This window comes from Pan paniscus, chromosome 18, assembly GCF_029289425.2.
Source record: "Pan paniscus chromosome 18, NHGRI_mPanPan1-v2.0_pri, whole genome shotgun sequence".
Taxonomy (NCBI): domain Eukaryota; kingdom Metazoa; phylum Chordata; class Mammalia; order Primates; family Hominidae; genus Pan; species Pan paniscus.
The window spans coordinates 4,439,395-4,450,588 of record NC_073267.2 but is presented as its reverse complement, the minus strand read 5'-3'; positions in this window follow the sequence as shown (position 1 = coordinate 4,450,588).

Here is an 11,194-nt window from a genome sequence, read left to right as displayed (position 1 = left end):
ATGTGATGGATTACATTAATTGATTTCCAAATGTTGAATCAGGCTTGCATACCTAGGACAAATCCCACTTGGTAGTGGTATATACTTCTATTTATACATTGTTGGATTCTGTTTGCTAATATTTTGTTGGGAATTTCTGCATCTATGTTCAAAGATATATTGGTCTGTAGTTTTCTTTTCGTTTTCTTTCTTTCTTAAATTAAGACAGGGTCTCACTCTGTTGCCTAGGCTGGAGTGCAGTGGCACAATCAGGGCTCACTGCAGCCTCAATCTCCCAGGCTCAAATAATCCTCCTGCCTCAACCCCCCGAATAGCTGGGACTATGGGTGTGCCCCACTACTCTTGGCTAATTTTTCTTTTCTTTTTTTTTTTTTTTTTTAGACTGAGTCTCACTCTGTCACCTAGGCTGGCGTGCAGTGGTGCAATCTCGGCTCACTGCAACCTCCACCTCCTGGGTTCAAGGGATTCTTGTGCCTCAGCCTCCTGAGTAGCTGGGATTACAGGCCTGAGCCACCACGACCAGCTAATTTTTGTATTTTTTGTACAGATGGGGTTTCACCATGTTGGCCAGGCTGGTTTTGAACTCCTGACCTCAGGTGATCTGCCCGCCTCGGCCTCCCAAAGTGCTGGGATTACAGGCATGAGCCACCATACCCAACCTTTTTTTTTTTTTTTTTTTAAATTTCAGTAGAGACGAGCTCTCACTATGTTGCCCAGGCTGGTTTTAAACTCCTTGAGCTCAAGCAGTCCTCTGCGTCAGCCTCCCAAAGTGCTGGGATTACAGGCAAGAGCCATTGTACCCTGCCTTGTAGTTTTTCTTTCTGGTGATGTCTGGTTAAGGTGATGCTAGCCTCACAGAATAAGTTAGGAAAGGTGATGCTAGCCTCATAGAATGAGTTAGGAAGTATACCCTCAGTTTCTCTCTTCTGAAAGAGATTGTAGAGAATTGGTATAATTTCTTCCTAAAGTGTTTAGTAGAATTCACCAGTGAGCCCATCTGGACCTGGCACTTTCTGTTTTGGAAAGTTATCAATTACTGATTCAATTTCTTCTCTATTGCAGTTTCTTTTTAAGCTGTCTCTTATATTACTGCAGATTGTTGCACAATCAATTATGTATTGATTGTTTTTAGTCTGAATGTTCAGGGTGATATTTTTTTTCCTAGTCCTCACTTTTCATGGGTGCCTCAGAGTAGAATTTGTACACTTATCTTATGCACTTACTTTAACAAGAAATTCCTTTATTGTTAGCCCTATCCAGTCCAGGTCAATCATTTCACAGACAGCTGGAGGGATTATAGGAGATCCTACCACACAGACTAAAAACAGACTCCCTGACCCAAAATTCTTTTTCTTTTCTTTTATTTATTTATTTATTTATTTTGAGACAGAGTCTCAAAATTGCCCAGGCTGGAGTACAGTGGCGCGATCTCGGCTCACTGCAAGCTCCGCCTCCCGGGTTCATGCCATTCTCCTGCCTCAGCCTCTCCGAGTGGCTGGGACTACAGGCGCCCGCTACCACGCCTGGCTCATTTTTTGTATTTTTAGTAGAGACGGGGTTTCACCATGGTCTCGATCTCCTGACGTCGTGATCCACCCGCCTCGGCCTCCCAAAGTGCTAGGATTACAAGCGTGAGCCACCGTGCCCGGCCTCTTTTTCTTTAAACAGTTTTGCTGAGGTATAATTCACATACCATATGATTCACTATTTTTTTTTAGTTTTTATTTTTATAGAGATGGGGTCTCACCGTGTTGCCCAGGCTGATCTCAAATTCCTGGGCTCAAGTGATCCTCCCATCTTGACCTCCCAAAATGCTAGAATTACAGACATGAGCCACTGCGCTTGGCCTGATTCACCCTTTTAAGTATACAATTCAATAACTTTTCATATATTCATAGAGTTGTACAACCATCACCACAATCCACTTTAGGACATTTTCATTATCCCAAAAAGAAACACCATTATCTCTTAACTATCACTTCCCTAATCCTGCCATTCCCCAATCCTAACTCCAGACAACCATACATCTTCTACTTCCTGCCTTTTTTTTTTTTGGAGACAGAGTCTTCCTCTGTTGCCCAGGCTAGTGTGCAGTGGCATGATCTCAGCTCACTGCCACCTCTGCCTACCAGGTTCAAGTGATTCTCCTGCCTCAGCCTCCCTAGTAGCTGGGATTACAGGCGCCCACCACCACGCCCAGCTAATTTTTGTAATTTTAATAGAGACTGGGTTTCACCCTGCTGGCCAGGCTGGTTTCGAACTCCTGACCTCAGGTGATCCATCCGCCTCAGCCTCCCAAAGGGCTAGGATTACAGGCATGAGCCACTGTGCCTGACTTCAGTCATATTTATGGTTGAATAATATTCCATTGTATGGATAGACCACATTTTGTTTATCTATTCATCAGTTTGCGGACATCTGGGTTGTTTCCACTTTGGGCTATTAAAGGCAATGCTGCTGTGAGCATGCCTGCACACGTTTTTGTGTGGATGGCAGTTTTCATTTCTCCCGGGTATATACATAGGAGTGGAGTTGCTGGTAACCCTGTGTTTAAACTTTTGGGGAATGGCCATGCTATTTTGCACAATGGCTGCGTCATTTTACATTCCCATCAAAGGTGCATAAAGGTTGCCATGTCTTCACGTCCCTGCCATCACTTCTCATTCTCCATGGTTTTGACTGTGGCATCCTCGTGGACATAAGGTGGTGTCTCATTGTGGTTTTGTTTTCTGTTTGTTTGTTTGTTTGTTTTGAGACAGAGTCTCACTCTTTGGCCCAGGCTGGAGTGCACTGGTGTGATCTTGGCTCACTGCAACCTCCGCCTCCCGGGTTCAAGCGATTCTCCTGCCTCAGCCTCCCGGGTAGCTGGGATTACAGGCATGTACCACCACGCCTAGCTAATTTTTGTAATTTTAGTAGAGACGGGGTTTCACCATGTTGGCCAGGCTGGTCTCGAACTTCTGACTTTAGGGGTGATCCACCCACCTCGGCCTCCCAAAGTGCTGGGATTACAGGCGTGAGCCCCCGAGCCCAGCCTCATTGTGGGTTTGACTTGCAGTTCCCTGCCAAGGAGTGGATCCGCCGTTCTTGACCGGGCTGGAACCACAGCCACCTTTGGGTGGACTTCTGCTGCTGCTGCTTTCAGCTTCCCTGCCTCACCCTCAATTACAGACTGGGGGTGAACCCCTGAGCACATTCTGCAGAGAGAAAGACGCTCCCCAGTCTGCATCAGTGAGACTGGCACCTGCTTCCTCTCAGCTTTGTGGGAATTTTCCCCCATATCAGGTTTTCCTTAAGGGGCAGGTTTCCCAGATTGTTCTCTAACACTTAAAATCACTCACCTCATCCTTCCCCATTAAACAAGTACATCTTGTCCAATTTCCATCCAGTTTTTTAAAACTCCCCCTTCCAGACAGGCGAAGGTCAAGATGAGCCAGGACCACCCAACCCTCCACGGAGTTTCCCTTCCCAGCGCGGCACCTCCCACCTCCCACCTCCCGTCTCAGAACAGGTTTTCCTCGTTCTGCCAGCGGCTTCCTCCCTGCCCTGTCCAACTTCTGGGCTCTGGTGGCTGCTCCAGGGCATTTATGCAGGAGGTCTGGCCAGCGAGTTGGTTTCCTGCATGATGATTGGCAGCTCATGGACCCGGCAAGCCAAAGATGCCTCTCTGCCCGGGACAGTGCGTGGCAGGGGCCCCACTGCAACCAGGTAAGTATCGGCCATTTGCACAATGTCAAAGCAGGTTAACACCAAGAAGGTGTGCGTGTTACGCCAAGCAGCCGCCAAGGCTGGGAGAATTGCCTTCAGCTGCGGGAGAGTTCCTTCTGGAAACTATCTGGCCAATACCTTCCCAGTTTAGGCGATTTGAAGAATTGAGTAAGAAAAGACCACTTCTCCTTCCTCTCCCCTACACCTCTTACCGTGGCTCTAAGAAAAGGACGAAATAGCACAAACTTATTATTTAGTGTATTCTCTTTCATTAAACGCCTTTTTTTTTGCTCTTGTTGCCCAGGCTGGAGTGCAATGGCGGGATCTCGGCTCACTGCAACTTCTGCCTCCTGGGCTCAAGCGATTCTCCTGCCTCAGCCTCCCGGGTTGCTGGGATTACAGGGGCCCACCACCACGCCCAGCTAATTGTTGTTATTTTTAGTACAGACAGGGTTTCACCATGTTGGCCAGGCTGGTCGCAAACTCCTGACCTCAGGTGAGCCACCCGCTTGGCCTCCCAAAGTTCTGGGATTACATGAGTGAGCCACCACGCCCGGCCCATTAAACGCCTTTTATCACTTTGTTTGTTTTACCACCTTTCCAGCCACTCAGGAAAGATGAAATCTTTCTATAGGGGAAAAAATCCTGGTAGAACAATCAAAAGGATGGAGAGACAAAGCAGGTTGATTGTTAGGGTAAAGGCAACGCCAACAATGTTTCACAGATGTAGCTCTCACGTCTGTGCTGCAAGACAGGTGCAGGTGAGCCGAAGGAGGTCTTATCGCTGGGAGAAAAGGTCTCATCAGCTCACCAAGCGTCTCTTGGGCAACTTTCCCCTGCAACAGCCGGGACCTCCACACTGGGGCTTTGCGGCTTGGCCCCTAATGTTCTCTGGCAGAATCTCCTGTCCAGCACAGCCAGCCCACGTGGGCTCTCGGTGCTACCCTGGGAAGGACCCCTGAGGTCCCAGCATCCACACAGAACCTGTTTTTCTAGACCCCAAGAGTGGTAAACTCCCTACCAGGAGGCATAGCCAGAGAAGGATTCACGGGATACACAAGAGGCCGCGAATTTTGGGTCTGTCCATTCATTCGAATGTTCATTCGGCAACTGTTTAATGAGAAGTTGGTGAGAGAATAGTGAGAAAAATAATTCTGGAGTCGGCTGAGTGGGAAACGTCCTCACTGTGGGATTATGAAATGGACACATTCAGCACTTTGGGAGGCAGAAGCCGAGGCGGGCAGAGGTGGGCAGATCAATTGAGCTCAGGAGTTCGAGACCAGCCTGGGCAACATTGTGAAACCCCATCTCTACTAAAAATACAAAAATGAGCTGGGCATGGTGGTACACATCTGTAATCCCAGCTACTCGGGAGGCTGAGGCAGGAGACTCACTTGAACCCAGGAGGCAGAGGTTACAGTGTGCTGAGATCTCACCACTACACTCCAGCCTGGGCCACAGAGCATAACCCTGTCTCAAACAAAACAAAACAAAACAAAACAAAACAATCAACTGGGCATGTGCTAGGAAGGCCAGACCCAAGAGTGGGGAGCAGGGTCCCTGGACCAGTCTAGGGGTCAGGGAAAGCCGCCTAGAGGAATGGAACGAGGAACTGCCTGCAGAAGGAAGAGGGGGATGTTTTCAGGTCAGGCAGCTCCTAGGGAAAACAGCCAGTGTGTGTGAAGCCCCGAGGGAGCACAGTGTCTTCGAGGAGTGGATTGGAGGCCAGTGCGGCTGGACATGGAGCAGCAGGCAGAGGACGGCCGGGTCTTTGGCCAGTGGGGAGGCCAAGGCAGGGTCTGGCGAGCCCCGGTTCAGCTAGTTTAGGTGTTGAAACCTGTGAATACTCCAATGTGGCTAGGCCCCATAGGCCTCCCTGCCATTCCATCCCCTACCCCAGGGACCCCTGGACTTCCCTGCAGCCAGCCGGTAACAGGGCAGCCTTTGGGACCCAGCTCCACCGTGGCGGTGGGATCCCTGCTGGGTGGCTCAGCCTATGCCTTCCCCTGCTCAGAGTCCTACTTGGTGTTCAAGTCCCACCAGCTCCCTTGGGTCAAAGGCTCCTCCAGGGTGTCCCCCATAGGTGTTTCCAGCTGTGCCTGTCCTATATACCTTGGACTGACCCCAAATCCACAGCAGTCCTGGGGAAAAGGTTTGCAGCCTACAACCGTGCAGTCACTGGATCCTTGTTCCGCACAGAGGGCCAGCTGGCCTGGCAGACCCCACATGAAAACCTACCCAAGGGAAAAAATCATGGTGTTCCAGTCCATGTGTGTTACCCGGAACTAAATCAGGGAAAGATGTAGCTCCCCTCAGAACACCAGCATTTGCAAACCCCTAATAAGAACTTTCCTGGATTAAAATGATCATGATGCAACTAAGAATGGTTGTAAGCACTTTGCACTGGAAGAAGGGCTGAAAGTGATTAACTTCCTTCATGGAAGGGTTTTCCAGATGGCTCCTCTGGAACCTGGAGCACCTCCAAAGCTTTTAAAAGGGAATGTGATTGATATCAAAAAGCTCTCCAGCCCACAAACATTTGTCAAGTGTCTGTTGTGTGTCTCACACATTTATTATCTCACAAATCTCTGCTGTGTGTCTCTCCCAGCCCCTGGAGCAAGCACAGCAGAGCTCTGCTCTGAAGGAGTTTCCGTGCAAGGGCTGGCTTCAAACAATAATCATGCACACAGGATATTTTAGCTGGTGCTAAAAATGATGAGGTGTTGTGGTCAAGAGGACCTGGGGTGGGGCATGCTCTGAGAAGGTGACACTAAGTAAAGATGAGAACAACAGGAAAGAAGGCAGCCGTGACGATCGGGTAGAAGAACGGTTTGCATCAGAGAAACAAAGTGTGGTGATCTGGTGAGTTTGCAGGGCACAGAGAAGAACATCATGAATGGCCACATCACGGGGTTTGGGGTATATTATAGGAGTCTTGTAGCCATGGTCACGGGTTGGGATTTTTTTTTTTTTTTTTTTTTTTTTTTTTTTTTTTTGAGACGGAGTCTGGCTCTGAAGCCCAGGCTGGAGTGCAGTGGTGCAATCTCGGTTCACTGCAAGCTCCGCCTCCCGGGTTTGAGCTTAGACTATGCATGACCCGCAGTTAACCCAGACCTTACACAGACTACTCACCACTCATCAGGGAGTCGAACACGCGTTATCTGTGGACCAAGCCAATTGACGTTGCACCGCACCTACCAAAGGGAATCGGGTTCCCTCAAGCACTTAGGAAAAAAGAAAGACCACGTGGGTGCCAGATATTGGGGAACATGCCCCGATATTCACGTAGGTTCTTTTCTATTTTCCTTAAGCGTTGGCCGGCTTGAGAAGTAAAGGGACAGAGTACAAAAGAGAGAAATTTTAAAGCTGGGCATCCGGGGGAGACATCATATTTTCAGTAGGTTCCGTGATGCCCCACAAGCCGCAAAAACCAGCAAGTTTTTATTAGGGATTTTCAAAAGGGGAGGGAGTGTGCGAATAGGTGTGGGTCACAGACATCAAATACTTTACAAGGTAATAGAATATCACAAGGCAAGTGGAGGCAGGGTGAGATCACAGGACTACAGGATCGGGGCGAAATTAAAATTGCTAATGAAGTTTTGGGCACCATTGTCATTGATAACATCTTATCAGGAGACAGGGTTTTGAGATCAACCGTCTGACCAAAATTTATTAGGCGGGAATTTCCTCTTCCTAATAAGCCTGAGAGCGCTATGGGAGACTGGGGTCTATTTCACCCCTGCAGTCTCGACCATAAAAGACAGGCACACCTGGGGGACCGTTCATAGGCCTATACCTCCAGGCGCGTATTCTCTTTCTCAGGGATGTTCCTTGCTGAGAAAAAGAATTCAGCGATATTTCTCCCATTTGTTTTTGAAAGAAGAGAAATATGGCTCTGTTCTGCCCAGCTCACAGGGCAGTCAGAGTTTAAGGTTATCTCTCTTATTCCTTGAACAATTGCCGTTATCCTGTTCTTTTTTCAAGGTGCCCAGATTTCATATTGCTCAAACACACATGCTGTACAATTTGTGCAGTTAATGCAATTATTACAGGGTCCTGAGGTGACATACATCCTCCTCAGCTGACAGGATTAAGAGATTAAAGTAAAGACAGGCATAGGAAATCACAAGGGTATTGATTGGGGAAGTAATAAGTGTCCATGAAATCTTTACAATTTATGTTTAGAGATTGCAGTAAAGACAGGCATAAGAAATTATAAAAGTATTAATTTGGGGAACTAATAAATGTCCATGAAATCTTCACAATCCACCTTCTTCTTCCATGGCTTCAGCCAGTCCCTCCATTTGGGGTCCCTGACTTCCTGCAACAACGCCTGGCTAATTTTTTGTATTTTTAGTAGAGATGGGGTTTCACCATGTTAGCCAGGATGGTCTTGATCTCCTGACCTCGTGATCCTCCCGTCTTGGCCTCCCAAAGTGCTGGGATTACAGGTGTGAGCCACCGCGCCCGGCCACGGGTTGGGATTTTTACTGTAAGGGTAAAGGGAAACCATGGAAGGGTTTTGTGCAAAAAGTGATATGATCTAGGCACAGTGGTGTGCCTGTTGTCCCAGGTAGTTGGGAGGCTGCTGTGGGAGGATTGCTCAAGGCCAGAAGTTCGAGTCCAGCCCAAGCAACATAGTAAGAGCCCCATCTCTTTAAAAAAAATTTTTTTTAATGTTTAACAGCATACAAACCGATTTCTTTGATCCTTTGTTTAGAAGACAGCACAGGCCTCCCCAGTGTGACAGGGTCTCTCGTGGGCAAGGCCAGGGGAAAGGCAAGCCTGGGGAAAAGGAGGAGGAAGCCAGGAACCTGGCTGGAGGGCCGGCCCCTGAGTGGGCATAACCACAGTCCAAACCTTGCCGCCATGAGGAAAGGGCTGCTGAGACCTCAGTGTGGCAAGGAGCTGATCAGACTGAGGGTCCAGTGGACATCTGGCGCCTTGTGTATGTTGGCTCAGTAAATCCTGGCACATACCTTCAGATGAGTCTATCAGTTATCGATTGCTGTGTAACAAATTACCCCCCAAAACATATTAGCTTAAAACAACAAAAATTTATTATCTCACAGTTTCTATAGTCAGGAATTCAGGAACATCATGGTCATTTTAATCCAGGTGGTTCTGGCTCAGGGTCTCTTGTGAGGTTGCATTTATGATGTCGGCTGGGGCTGCCATCATCTGAAGGCTCAACTGGGGCTGGAGGAGCCACCTCCAAGATGGCGCCTTCTTGTGGCTGCTGGCTGGAGGGTTCGGTCTTCACCAGTGGCAAACACAGTGCTGTTTTAATGACATAGCAGCTGGTTTTCCCCAGAGGAGGGATCTGAGAGCAAGGGAGGGAAAAAGTAGGAACCCGCAGGCCTTTTATGACCAGTCCCCAAGGTCACACAGTGTCACCCCTGCCTTATTATTTAGAAGTGATCCACTAATTCCATCCCACATTCAAGGGCAGGGGATGAGGCTCCACCTCTTAAAGGGAGGAATATCAAAGAGTTTGTTGTGGATATATTTTAAACCACAGCAGGCAGCGGCATTCACATCCCAGTTTAAGAGTCTTTAATTAACTTGCCCCAGATCACACACAAGGAAGTGGTGAGAATGAGATTAGAATCCAGCTCCCGGCCAGGCGTAGTGGCTCATGCCTGTCATCTCAGCACTTTGGGAGGCTGAGGCAGGAGGATCACTCGAGTCCAAGCGTTTGAAACCATCCTGGGTAACATAGTTAGACCTTGTCTCTACCAAAAATAAAAAAAATGAGACAGGAAGATCACTTGATACCAGGAGGTCAAGGCTGCAATGAGCCATGATTGTGCTACTGCACTCCTGCCTAGGTGATCTGGGTGATGGGAGTAAGACTCTGTCTCAAAAAAAAAAAAAAAAAAAAAAGAACCGAGCTCCCCAGAGCCCATGTCCTTTCTCTGGTGCATGCTGCCCTCATGGGAAGAAGGCAGTCGTAACCCGGCCAGCTCTCACCCTGACCTTGCTACAGCCCCTGAGAAGATGTCACTGAAGGCTGTGTCTATGTGTGCGCTCAAACAAATTGGCTGCTACGACTTCACCAGGCTGCATCTGCTCTCTCTGGACTACTGGTGGCTACTATCATCACCAAAGCAGTGCCTGTGCCCTGTTTTATAGGGTAAATCAGCTCATCTTTACTTATGGCATATATGCAACCCCAGGTTCCTCCTGCTCCCTGGCTACGTATGCCACAGGGTCTGAAGAGCCAGAGGGGTGTGCAGTGTTGGTATGTGATAGGCCATGTAACTATTCCAGGTCAGCTCACTGGGCCTGGCTCCTCCCTTCCACGGGTGAGTGATTTCCTGGAAGCTCCTTGGCCTGTGCACAAGCTTCTGGTGAGGCCTGACCCACCAGCCCAACATACATTTCCAAAGCATCTGAGTCCATCCCAGGTCCCAGCCTGGGCCCAAAACTAGGGTTTCCCCCATCAGGAAACAGGGAGAAGGAGACCAGGAAGTTTGAGCCAGGGCCACCTGTCATGCTTAAGGCACAAACATGGGTCCAGATGCCACCGAACGGTACATTGCCTGTGCCAGACTGGCTCAAGGCCCAGAGGGGCCAACTGCCAGGTGGATCTCCATGTGCCCAGCAGAGAGGGGCTGGGGAAGGCAGAACCCGAGGTCTCCTCTCTCCTCCTCTCCCTGCCCTGCGTCCATCACCAGGACGTGCTTCGTGGTGGAAGAGCCAGAGGGGCGTGCAGTGTTGGTATGTGACAGAACTTGTGTGATCACTCCCTGCTATGCAATTAAGGGCAGATTCCCCACGCTGTGGGGAGTGTGCCAGCCCCGCCCTCTGTGCGGTGTGGGACTCAATGCTGTCACTGTGAGCTCGGATGGGCCTTGGTGTCCTGCTGTCCTTGGTATGTTCCTGAGCTTAGGGTGATCCATTCGTAAAAGGGGAATAGGGGCATCTACTTCCCAGAGCGGTTGTGAGGAGTCAACAAGATCATGCGTAGAGAGAGCGTGACTCAGCCCTCCCGGTAGGGTAAGCGCTCAGTGGGTGTCTGCTGTTGGAGGATGGTCCAACTATTGTCACCATTGTCACCATTCAGAGGGGTGGCCACGTTTTGCACATTAATTGTCATGGTGTGGCCCTAGGACTACTTCTACAGGGCTGGACTTCTCGCCATCAGTCCAGGTGTGCTGTGACCCCATCAAGATCCACTCTTACTCTACGTGGGCCTTCAATTTGCACCATACAAGTCAGACTCCCGAGGGAGACTGGACTGACAGGGAAGGATGAGGTCAGGGCCCTCAAGAGGGCAGGACAGGAAGCTTTGTGGATCAGGAGAGAGTGGGGCCCATTCACATCAAATGCGTTTGTCCCAGAACTGTTGCTACCCTCCAAGGAGCGTCTTGCAATTGAAGTAGGTAAAGTCCGCTGTTGTTGTTGCCCGTGGGAGGTCATATACGTCCTGGTTTGCGTGGGGGCTATTTTGGAGGGTTCAGAGTGGGAAAGAGGAACAGAA